General features: G+C 52.2%; 1 protein-coding gene across 6 annotated transcripts in view; it reads left to right on the top strand.

The window, feature by feature from the left end:
• The first annotated feature begins 1,900 nt into the window (after nt 1–1,900).
• Rgs12 (regulator of G protein signaling 12) overlaps nt 1,901–11,314 on the top strand; it is a 96,619-nt gene continuing 87,205 nt past the window's right edge. For 2 of the 6 annotated variants that reach the window (XM_050140897.1, XM_050140898.1), the window contains exon 1: nt 1,967–2,024. The gene's annotated coding sequence lies outside the window, so the exon portion shown is untranslated. Of the gene's footprint in view, nt 2,025–11,314 lie in introns of all 6 variants that reach the window. The other 4 variants (XM_050140895.1, XM_050140900.1, XM_050140896.1 and 1 more) reach the window with 4 other exon arrangements.

Here is an 11,314-nt window from a genome sequence, read left to right as displayed (position 1 = left end):
GGAATGCCAAGTGACTGGTGAGTTTGCTGTGGGTAGAACAGATATGAGGGACAGGGGCCACTGTGGCCCAGACCCTGAAGGGGAACACAGGCATGGGGAGAGCCTAACAGAATCACAGGATCAAATGCAAATGCTCTGGTCCTCGAGGGGAAAGTCCCCAGTGAAAGTTTTGCAGCTCTGCTCCAGGGAAGGTTTTCCCCAATGCAAGTGAGACAGCAGCTCTGTTCCGGCAGGGAAAGTTTCAGGCCAAGTCTCCATACTTCCACTACAGAGCTAAGCAAGTTTATGGCAGGCCCCAGAAGGGAAGACCAAAGCTGCAGGCATGCGCATTTGCCTTTCTAGGTCTGTCTTATTACACTCAGCGTAAAGCCCTCGAGTTCATTCTCAAGGCTGTATAGACTGCTATTGTATCCCACTTCTTTATTCCCATGCTTATAGGTGGGGGAAAAAGACAGGAGAGGAGGGAGCAGGGCCAAGAAAGAAAGGGCAGAGAGATTCTGACTGAGAGGTTGAAGGAGTTGAGTGAGGCCAAGGCGAGAGAGAGAAAGGTGTGAGGTGGTGCTGCGTGCACAGATACAGGGTCCTGAGCTATTGCTACTGGCCCAGTGTCACAGGGCTGCCTGCTCAGGACACATGGACAGTCAGTGTCTACCCATGCAGCAACCTGAAGCTGCACCTAACAGAACCCAGGGGGTGCTGTCCTTCTGGAAGCACTTACATTTTCCCATTTAAGGGAGGAGGTGAATCTTGAAAGTTATTGCTGTGGGACTTTCGTGATGATTTAATCTCAAGTCCAAGAAGCTTGAGCCAGGTTGGGGTAGTGTTTGAGAAAAACAGAGCTCAGCCAGTGAATTTCTGGGCTGGACTTTTTTTTTTTTTTTTCTCTTAACATTTAAGATATTTCAGTAAAACGCCCAGCGGACTGAAAGTTTCTGAATGAACGAAACCGCCGAAGAAGCTGTGGTTGCTAGGAAGACAGCTTGCGAAGGGAAGGGGAACCCCGCCTTCGTCGTGTTTCTCCAAAGGAAGGTCTCCTTGGGGGTAGATAAGGCTCGGTGTTCTGGAAAGGTTGGGCGAAGGAGCTAGAAAACCATCTTGTGCAGCTGCTGTAAATTGCCCGGGAGTGCTTGGAGCAGGGAAGGTACACCTCTATCGCAAACGCACACCTCTCTGGGGAATCACCCTTCTCGTGGCAGGTGGGCAACTCCCCTCCCACCCCTCACAAGTGAATCGTGTCTCAGCCCTGCTTCCTGAAAGAGGACGAAGTGATCACCTTTCTCTACACGCGAAGGAGTTCACACTTTCCAGCCACTCAAAAAAGAAACCTTTCTGGCGTTTGCGGCTCGATGGGACAGCTTAGCCCCACAGTTAAACCAACACCGCCTCCACTGGGCGGAAGTCCCGCCCCGACGTGCAGGCCCCGCCCCGCCCCGCCCCGCCCCTGCCTAGCCCTTTGCCCAGGAGGTTGTGCTTTCCGTTAGGTCTTATGTCCCGGGCACGCCCCTACTTCCAGAGAACTCCAATCCTGGGAGCCCGACCCCGTCTGTCCCCAATAGCTGGACCCCGCCCCACCAGAAGCCCCGCCCCCAGAAGCAGGACCCCCCCCCTCACCCCCCAGTCGGTCCCTACACAGGCAATCCAACGGCCTGACCTCGCCCCCTCCTCAAATCCGGTCCCCTAAACACTGAACCCTCTAAAACACGGAGCCCCGGAGGATCCAGAGTGAAGCCCGCCCCCAAGACCCTGAGTCCCTCCCTTCAAATTGGCTGGACCCCGCCCTCCCCGGAGCCACGCCCCCAGAAGCTGGACTTTGTGGGTCCGAGTCCGAGACAACGGCCTGACCCGCCCCTCACCGAGCCCCGCCCCCTAGACCCTGGGCCCCGCCCTACAATCCGCCCCCTGGAGCCCGAGCTCCGCTATCAGGGGTTGGACCCCGCCCCTCCCGGAGCCCCGCCCCCGGCCCGGCGACGGTGGTGACCGTTGGTGCTTTCGGCGGGCGCCCGGCGGGAGCAAGCGGCGGCCCGGTAGGTGAGCGGGGCCGGCGCGCCTCCTCGCGCGTCTTTCTTCCCTGGCGCGCGCCCCCGCACGGCCCGGGCTGGTCGGCTTGCGGCCGTGGGGCCGAGCTCGGGCGCCGCCCGCGCCTTCTTTGTTCGCGCGGGACTCCGGGAACTTGCTCGCGCGGACGACGGCCAGGGTCCCGCACAGGCCGGATGTGCAGGTTCTGCACGGGCCGCAGCCCACCGGACCCGGGCGGGATCTGACCCGGCTCAGAAGCGGGTCCGGCCGGCAGTGAGGGGGATTTAAAGTCTAACTCAGCCCGCGGCTGCATTGTTTGGGCAGAGACCGTTTCCAAGGACCCGAACTGAGGAAATGTAGGTCAAGAACGCAGAGCAGCCCACAGCGAGAATTATGGAGTATAGACGGAGGGGCTAGAGCTGTGGAGTGTAGACAAGGGGTCTCAGAGCTGTCGAGTGTAGACAGGGGTTCAGACCTATGGCGTATAGATGAGAGCGGAACTGGATAGGCAGGGGACTCAGATGTGGAATGTAGCGGGAGTGGGGGCTCAGAACCCTTTAGTGTAGACAGAGGGGCTCTGACCCATAGAATACAGATAGAGGGGCCTAGGCTCCTGGAATGGGCTCAGACCCGGGGAGTGTAGATGAGGGAAAGCTGGCACAGGGAAGTCGCCCTGGGAGTGAAACCTTGAGCTACAGTAAGCAACTGGTGTGTGTGGGTGGGGGGAGAGGAGCAAAATCAATTTTGAATCAAGGGGTCGTGCTTAAGTTTTCAAAGTTTCTGAAGGAAGCACTATTGTCAGTATGAAGTTTCTGCTGCAAAAAACGGGAATAAAAATGTTACACCTTTTTCATTTAGGGGCCGGATGACAAGTACCAAGTAGTCAGGACCTGGGCTTCAGGGACACTGTTGGGACAGAGAAGGTCATGAGGGCAGATGGGCAGTTAAGGCTCTTGGGTAGGACCTTGAAGTTCTTGGCCCCTACCCTGGGGGAGTGTCATGCAGAAGGAGGGTTGCCTCTGACAGGAACGAGGAGAGGCCAGAGAGCTGGCAGAGGTCAGCAAATCCCAGAGCTGAGGAAAAGCCCTCAGACTTGGGGTGGTGTATGTGTTCCAGGCTTTGGGAAGGCAAGGTCCATACTGAGGACCAAACTGCAGTGCATCCCCCCCGAGTGCCAGCTTGTGACAGGAGGCACTTTGTGGTTCTACGTGTCACACAGGAGGGTCAAGGACTGGCTCATTTTTTGCCTTACGTTTAGAACAACAGCCTCAAGAGAATGGATGGTGGGCGTCACAGAGGTGATTCTGAGCCTGGTCACTGGCTGCTGCAGTAGGTCCTTCGAGGATCCCAGGGTGGGAGAGGCTGAGGCTGAGCTCTGTATTTCTAATTTCTAATCCCGTTGTCATTTGACACCTGTGTCTGAGACAGGCCCAACATGCTGGTTCCATCTGGCTGAGGGAGCATGCTGGCAGCAAGTGCACGAAGACGGTAGTGGGTGGCTGAGGGCCCTTAACATTGTGTGCATGTGTGCGCGCGCGCGCGCGAGAGAGAGTTTGCTGGAAACCTTGCAAACATTTACTTACTAGTCAGCACTTGCTTTAGTTTCCTATTGAGCTATTGCAGAGACTTAAATTTAGTGGCTTAAAACAACAGTTTATTCTTCATGGCTCCGGATGCCAGGAGTATGCAATGGGCCTCAATGGCCACATGTCCTTTGGGAAAGCTCAGGGAGAATCTCCATACTTCTCATGTCAGGTGGACACTAGTCTCATCCCTGGGTTCAGGGCTTGGTTCCAGCATCACACAGCTTTCTCGTAAACCTCCTTCTGCTTTGGTCTTTAAGGACATTTAGAGCTGCCAGGAGATTTGAAGTTCTCAGTTTACATCTGCAAAGACCCTGGTGTGGTTTCCCCTTCTCACTGAGGAACAGCTGTGTCCTGCTTTTTCCCCAGGGTGGGACACATGGATCTACCCAAGGGTCCTACACAGCAAGGACTGCGGTAGTTTGTGGTTTCGCTGCCCCGTGGAAGTGTTTCTGGATGCATGCCCAGCTGTAAAAGGGTACAGTGTCCATTTATTCTCTTTAGGAAGGTGGGGGTTCCTACTCCTTTGGCAATCCAGTGAAAACTACAGTCTCCAGAAATCTGCTCAGTAGTAGCCTGAACCCCAGCACTCAGGAGGATGGTGAGCTTGATGCTGAAGCCTGGGCCAAGTGAGACCTTGGCCCAACAAAAATCACCGCACTAGAGAGATGGCTCAGTGGTTGAGACTGTGCACTTACTGGTCTTGCAGAGGAACCATGTTTGGTTTCTAGAACCTGCCTTGGACAGCTCACAACTCCCTATAGATCTAGTTCCAGAAGAACGGATGCCTCTGGACTCCCCAGGCTCTGGACTGCATGAGCATTACACACATGTACACATAGTTTAGAAACAATCTTGCTGGCCTTGGTGGTGCACGCCCTTGATCCCAGCACTGGGGAGGCAGAGGCAGGCGGACCTGTGAGTTCACGGCTAGCCTGGTTACAAATCAAGTTCCAGGACAGCACGGGCTACACAGGGAAACCCTGCCTCAAAATACAGAACAAACAAACAGCCCCCCCCAAAAAAAACCAGTAAATCCCCCAAACCTTAAACCCCAAAGCAAACAAGCCCAAATATGCATGGGAACTTGGCTTCTGATTTTCAGGGGCTACCATTTTAGAAACTCCAGGCTTCTCCCAGGCAGAAGTTGTTTGTTCCAGGCAGGCACTAACCTGAGTAGTGACCGCACTCAATGTCCTTAAAGGTCTGGGGGTAAATGAGAGAAGGGGAGCACATTATTTGTCCTTTGTTTCCTTTCCTTGTTCTCTTATGACCTCACTGCCCCCATGACTCCCCTGCCTTGTTCAGGCAGTCAGGTAGACATGCACACACTCTGTGCTATATACATATATATTTTGTACATCACTCATCTATCTCTGAGCCATGGTCTTAGTTTTCTTTCCATGACACTTGTTTGTTGGGAACTAACCCATGGGTTTAAATTCAACAGTGGCATTCTGTGCCACCTGCCCAGCCCCAGAGGGGCCACCCTAGGTGGATGGAGTCTCAAGTCTCTGTGCACTCACCCCCGGCCATGTCTCATCTTTTAAAAAAAGATTTTTGTGTGTGTATGAATATTTTACCTACATGCATGTGTATGGACCATATGCATGCCTGTTGAATCCCCAAAGTTGTGGTTATGGATGATCATTGGCCACCATTTAAGTGCTGGAATGGAGCCAAGATCCCTTAACCACCATCTCTCCATGCCCCTTTAAATAGTGGGGCCTCTTACTTAAACCAGCTGCCATCACTGAGCTGAAAAGGGCTTGGAGCACAGCTCCCATCATGCACTTGTGGGCTGATCTTGCTGTCACTGATGTGCCAGAACTGGATTTCATTACATCCTCATGTTAGTCCACACCTACAGCTGGTGGTACTGGAAGAGCCTTCTCCAGTCTGCCCTGAAGTCCAGAGATCTACAGAGCTGTTAGCTGGGGTCACCTGTGCTATACCACTCTGTATTGGGTTCCTGTGTGCCAGGTTCCTCGTCTTATCTCAGATCCATCCTTGTCTTGCTAAAATTCTACTTTTTTAGTAGCTAAGAAATGTAAAAGAGAACCTTTCCTCTTGATTTTGAAACCTTCCTTATGGTCTAGTTCCTTGTTAGTTTAGCTGGGTATAGAACTCTAGACAGTTATTCTGTCCTTCGTGCCGTTGATGCAGGGGACAGTTGTGAAAGCAATGTGGTAAGGTTAGCTAGGACCAGGAGAGCAGGGTGCCGCAGGATGGGGGGAGCTCAGGCTCCTCGGATGGGACTATGGGCACCAAGGATTAGCCTTGTTTCTTTATAGTTGGGCTTGTCAGAGAAAATGTTGCTGCGTAGTGTTTGAGACACTGGACTGCCAAAAAAGCTGTTGGTCTTTTATGTAGCATCTACTAATGTGTCTCATATTTTTGTGAAACCAGTCAACTGTCTTCAAAGACTCGCTTTGCACAGATTTAAAAACCACAAGCAGAACTATATATCAACTAGCGATAAAAAGGAAAGATCAAATAAAATGAAAGGGAAAAATTAGGACGGTTTACTTTAAATATTTCAGAGGTTTGGAACTGGTGTTTCTGGGATCAGAATTGCCATGGCAGAGCAGTTGACAGTGAGGACCCCTGTCCTAACAGGCTGTGGCTTCTGCATGTTCTGTCTCTTTTATAAAACTTGGGAGCCTAGACTGGTGCCCATAGTGAGAGGAATGAGTTGACAAATGTCCTCTGCCTAGCAGACTGTGGGCTCGGTTGGCATCCATTCTCAGTGCTAGCCCTGGTCTCAGCTGGCCATGGGGGTCTCATGAAGTAGTGATAGAGGCTAGCTACTCTCTCTGCTGATTTCTTGGGTCAGTGTGCTGCTGCTATTGCATTTGAAGGTTCTCGACCTCTGGCAGGTGGGCCCCATGCAGTCAGGTCCTTGTTGGTTCCTATGGCTTATGGCTCCCTTCCTTGCAAAAGAATTGGGTCCTCAACCTGTGGGGGCACTGAAGAAATGGGCTTTGTCAGTGTCTGCAGTGCTACAGCATAGAATCCTGAGGAACCAAGGGGCAGTGCCCGTTCCTGTGTTCCCTCACCCCATGCAATGGCACTGCACTGCATGAGCACTTCTCCCCTGCTGTGATCTGTGAGTAGCTGGAGGCCCTGTCTGCATGCACACAGTGCGCTCTCTAGCACCATTTGTGTAGTGGGTGAGCCCAGGCAGTGTGAAGCGTTGCATTTTGGATCTCTAAGTGTTCTAGTCATTGGTGGCCTTGCATTGTCCCTTCTTTTATACTGGGAGGTTGTACATGTTTGTTTCTGTGACTAGGCTAGCCTTTGGGGTTTGCTAGTTGTAAACTTTACATCAGGAAAAATTATAGTTGCTCAAAGACAAGAAAAGCAAACCTTTTGCCTTTTGAGATAGTATCTTTGCTGCTAAATCTGAAAACAGGTAAGTGTGAGTTGAACTTTGCCTGGAGGCAGGGTCCCTGCTGCCTCTGGACATTCTGTGTTCCTGGTCTTCTCTCTTCTGAGGTATGCAACGAGTCCTGTTTATGGGAAACACTGCTCTTTGGGTCCTGGCAGCTTAGCTTGTATTTGGAGGGTGCATCAGGATGCTGAGGTGAGCACGGGTGAGTCCTCTGGGGAAGGGCTGTGGAAGCCACCCGTGATCATTGTGCCTTGTCTCCTAAGGCTCAATATTTATGCTCAGTCAGCATTTGAAGCTTGTTTCATGTGACAGCTGTGACATTAGTCTAGATGTGTTGCCTCTGACCCCTCCGCCTGTCAGGTGTCCTCAACTGTGATGATAGTGTGCATTTGGAGGAGCGGAGCAGGCCAAATGATGGCTGTCTTCACTTTCCTCTTTACCACCCCTACTTCTTTCTCCTTCGGAATGTTTTATTCTAAGGTGAACTCAGAGTCACTGTTTAAAGGAATTCTTCATACCTAATTTCTGTGCTGCAGCTTAGCAATGGATTGAGTGTGTGGTGTTAAGACTGACTGGGATAGGGAGAAAAGGGCTTGCTGTGCAAGAGAAGAGTTGACACATCTGTATGATCCTAATGTTTGGTCTCAGGTTTCTTGGCATCTAAAATGTTAAAACCGCAGGGACTGACCTTTGCAGAAACCCTGGAGGAACCCTGCCTATAGAAGAGCTTGGGAGGGGAGCAACACTATGCTTGCTTAGCCAGCCAGCACTGCTCCATCAGCCCCTGGGCACACTGCAGTGCAATGGCTGCCAAGATGCTCTCAAACACACCGGAGACATGAGCCGCCAAGGACTTGCAGCAGGCTCGGAGAACAGTCTCTGAACGGAGGTTTGGGACCCGGGATGTAGGATGTGCTTGAGCTCATCTCTTCATTTGTCAATGGGATTAGTACACTCGGATGACGAGACCTTGAGCCACCAGGTGGCTATCCCGCCAGTTCCTTGGCTTTCTTGTTGGAATAGCTCTGATGTTGCAGCTGTCGTCTTGTCACAGACTCAATTTTAGGGAACCTGTCTGAAAACACCTTCCTATGCTTGGCCACCCAGGAACAAACAACGCTGTTGTGTATGTATTTCTAGTGTAGCGATGGAAGATCAAGTGATGATATTTTCATTTTGTGTTCTCTGTGACATTGGCCATCTACTGCGGAGCAGCAGGTTGTCCCCAGCACAGCAGCTTACACTACACAGCGTGCTTCTGTGGTCAGCACTCACCCAGGTTGGGATTTAACTGTCAGTCCGAGCTGTGTAGGGAGGAGCTGCTTCCAGGTTTCACCTGTGGCAGTTGCTGGCTCTAGAAGATCCTCTTCCAAGGTTGCTAATATGGCTACTGGCAGACTTCCCATCTTGTTGGCTCTCTGTCATGTGGGTGTCTAGTTAGGGACGCTCACAACCTGACATCTCCCTCAGAGTGAGGGAGAAGGGGGAGGGCAAGACAAAAGCCACAGTCCTTTTGTGACCTAGCCTCAGAGCTGACCCCTCATCACTTTTGCTGGGGTTTAGTAGTTGGAAGTGAGTCACTAGGTCCATTTCGTATCCAAGACAAGAATACTATTAAGGACAGGATAAATAGGAGGCCTGGTTATGGGGCATCTCAGAGCTCCCTGTCAATCGCTGGTCCCAGTGCCCTTATCCTACATACAGGAAGTGTTCCACAGCAGTAGCAGGTCAGACTCTAGCACTTGAGTTGGTTTGGTGCAGATGAGGGCCTGACTCAAACCTTTGGAGAGGAAACTGAAGGGACAAGCAGTCGGTCCACCTACCCATACCCAGGACAGATGTCCCCACTGCAGGCCTTCCTGCGCGGTGCAGAGAAGACTGAGAGATGAGATGGCCTCCGAGCTCTGGCCACCCTGAAGTCTAGACTGGGAATAGCTGCAGGGTCCTTGTTAAACCCCAAGACCTCAGTATTCCTCCCGGTCTGGTTTCTCCTCCTGGAATGTGCTCTTCCTGCAGCTGAGATACTGTCACCTGCTTCCTGTTGTGAGGGCTCACAGGATCCAGTGCCCACGTCCTCCTGAGGCCTTCTGCCTCTTCAGTTCCAGCTGGTAGTGTTCTGATGCCATCGTTTTCTCAGAAACTTGATGGATCTGTGGATCTTCTTGTTGGCACTCCATATGACCCGAGTCATGGCCTACAAGATAATCCCTGTTCACTCTGTATGGTGAGGAATCAGGCCCCTCAGTTTTCCTGGGGCCCCCTTGGGACTCTGGCTGTCTTGTTTAGACCGTGTATATCATAGGACAGCTTCACTAGCTGGTGCTCGCAAGCAGGGACTCCGGAGCCTTAGCTACCTGTTGGCTGCGCAGAGGAGGTCTGGCTGTGAGGGATTATTTCTAGGAGGGTGCAGACTGGGGAGAGAGGTGCAGGTGAGTGTTCCAGGGGAGTGGTAGACACAGTGTGCGGAACAGGAGACTGGAAGTTGTCCTCCTCGAGTCCTTTAGATTTCTTTGGCTTTAGCAGGGCTTCCTGCCTGTCTTGCATTGCATGCCCCTCCATTGGTTACTTACTAGAGATGTGACCAATGATAGAGGTGCTGTCTGCTCTGCTGAACCGTGGGGCAGCTAGAGAGGCAGTGCTGTCTGCATGTGCCTGCCTTATAGGGTCACCAGTATAGGTAACCTGGCAGGGAGTGGGCCTGACCACAGCCACGAAGCACTGTGCTGCTGCCCAGCTTGGAGAGCTCATGTGTCCCTGAAGGCAGTCATCCTCACAGCACTTGTGGGGGTGTCTGGTTGGGCTGGGCACAGGGTAATGGGTGAAGGGCTTGGGAGTAGAAAGCGAGGCAGCCCTAATTTTCTCTCCTGGAGGATGGAAGGCCCTGTCGCTACGGGCAGCTGGGAAATGTGCCAGGGTGTTTGTCAGTCCTCTGGTGTTTGGTTTCCTTCTGAATGTGTGCTCAGCAAGATCCCTGGTGATTGATATGGCTATGTGTTTGGATATATATGGATATATATTGCTTGAGCCTGTGTGCAGTGCATCATGGGGGGAGCAGACGGTGGAGCAGAGCTTACCTCCTGGCAGCCAGGAAGTGAAGGACAGGCAGGAAGGAACCAGGGTTCCAGTGCCCTTCCAGGGCACACCATGTCTCATTTCTTTTCCTGTTGCTGAGATAATACCTGACAGGCCATCCCAGGGAGGAGAGCTTGGCTCTAGCTCAGGGTTGGTTTAAGGAAATCCAGTTTAGCGAGCTGTGGAAGGCATGGTGACTGGGGCATCATTGGTGGTGGGAACTTGCAGGGCAGATTGTCATATCTGTGCAGATCAGGAGGCGAGAGCTCAGGCTGGAGCTGGACCATACTAATTCCCAGGGTCTGCTCCCCAGTGAGCCACTGCCTCCAGTAAAGTCCCATACCTTAAAGATTTCACAGCTTCCCAGAACAGCACCACGAGCTGGAGAGCAAGTGTTCGAAATACAAGGCCGTTGGTGACATTTCACATTCAAACCTTGACATATCTTAATGACTTAGCTTCTTCTAGTCGGCCCAGCCTCCCAAAGGTTCCTCCACTTCTCAGTAGTACTGTGGAGCAACCCTTCTTTCTCTGGCTCAGCAGCTCTGGCAGAACTCTTGCTCTGAGGGCAGGGATGTGCCTTGCCCTCTAGATATGGGGCACCTTGCTAAAAGACCTGCCATAGCTATCTCTCTTTCTGCCACCATAACAAAAATACCCAACACTGGGGTACTCAATAGGGTAACTATTAGAGGTTTGAGTAACTCTCCAAATTTTGACTAGCCCTTTCTGACTGGCCGCTGGTCAGTCTCATGGCCCTGGTGATCTAGCACCACAGAGTGAGAACGCAAGCAAGAGGAAGCCAGCAGGGAGGGGCCAAACACATTCTTTCTACAGCCTGCTCTGGTGGGAACTAACCCACTCCTGTGAGAGCTGCGTCACTACTTTTACAGGGTAGCCTAACATGTTAAATGTTCCATTACTTTTTAATACTGTTGCATTGGTGAATTAATGTGAGTTTGAGGGGGGCAAGTCTTACTCAGCACCTCTAGAAACCTCCCATTGTGGTTGCACATCCATGTTCAAGTACACCAGGGCAGGAAGCAAGCCCGTGCAATTTGAGTGACCCTGGGAATGGGAGGTGGGAGTGTGTTCAAAGAAAAGGATGCAGGTGAGCTGGGTAGGTGATGGGAGTGGAGCCGGCATCTTCCTGCCTCAGCTTGGTGCCTCCTCTCTTAGATTCTCTGCCCAGGGACCTGCAGTCCCTGAGTGGGCTCCCCAGGTGTCCCTGTTGTCCCTGTTGTTTTTC

Source organism: Alexandromys fortis, unplaced genomic scaffold, assembly GCF_014885135.2.
Source record: "Alexandromys fortis isolate MF-2015 unplaced genomic scaffold, M_Fortis_MF-2015_v1.1 scaffold_7, whole genome shotgun sequence".
Classification (NCBI taxonomy): Eukaryota; Metazoa; Chordata; class Mammalia; order Rodentia; family Cricetidae; genus Alexandromys; species Alexandromys fortis.
The sequence above is the reverse complement of the archived record's forward strand: the minus strand, read 5'-3'. Positions and strand labels throughout refer to the sequence as shown.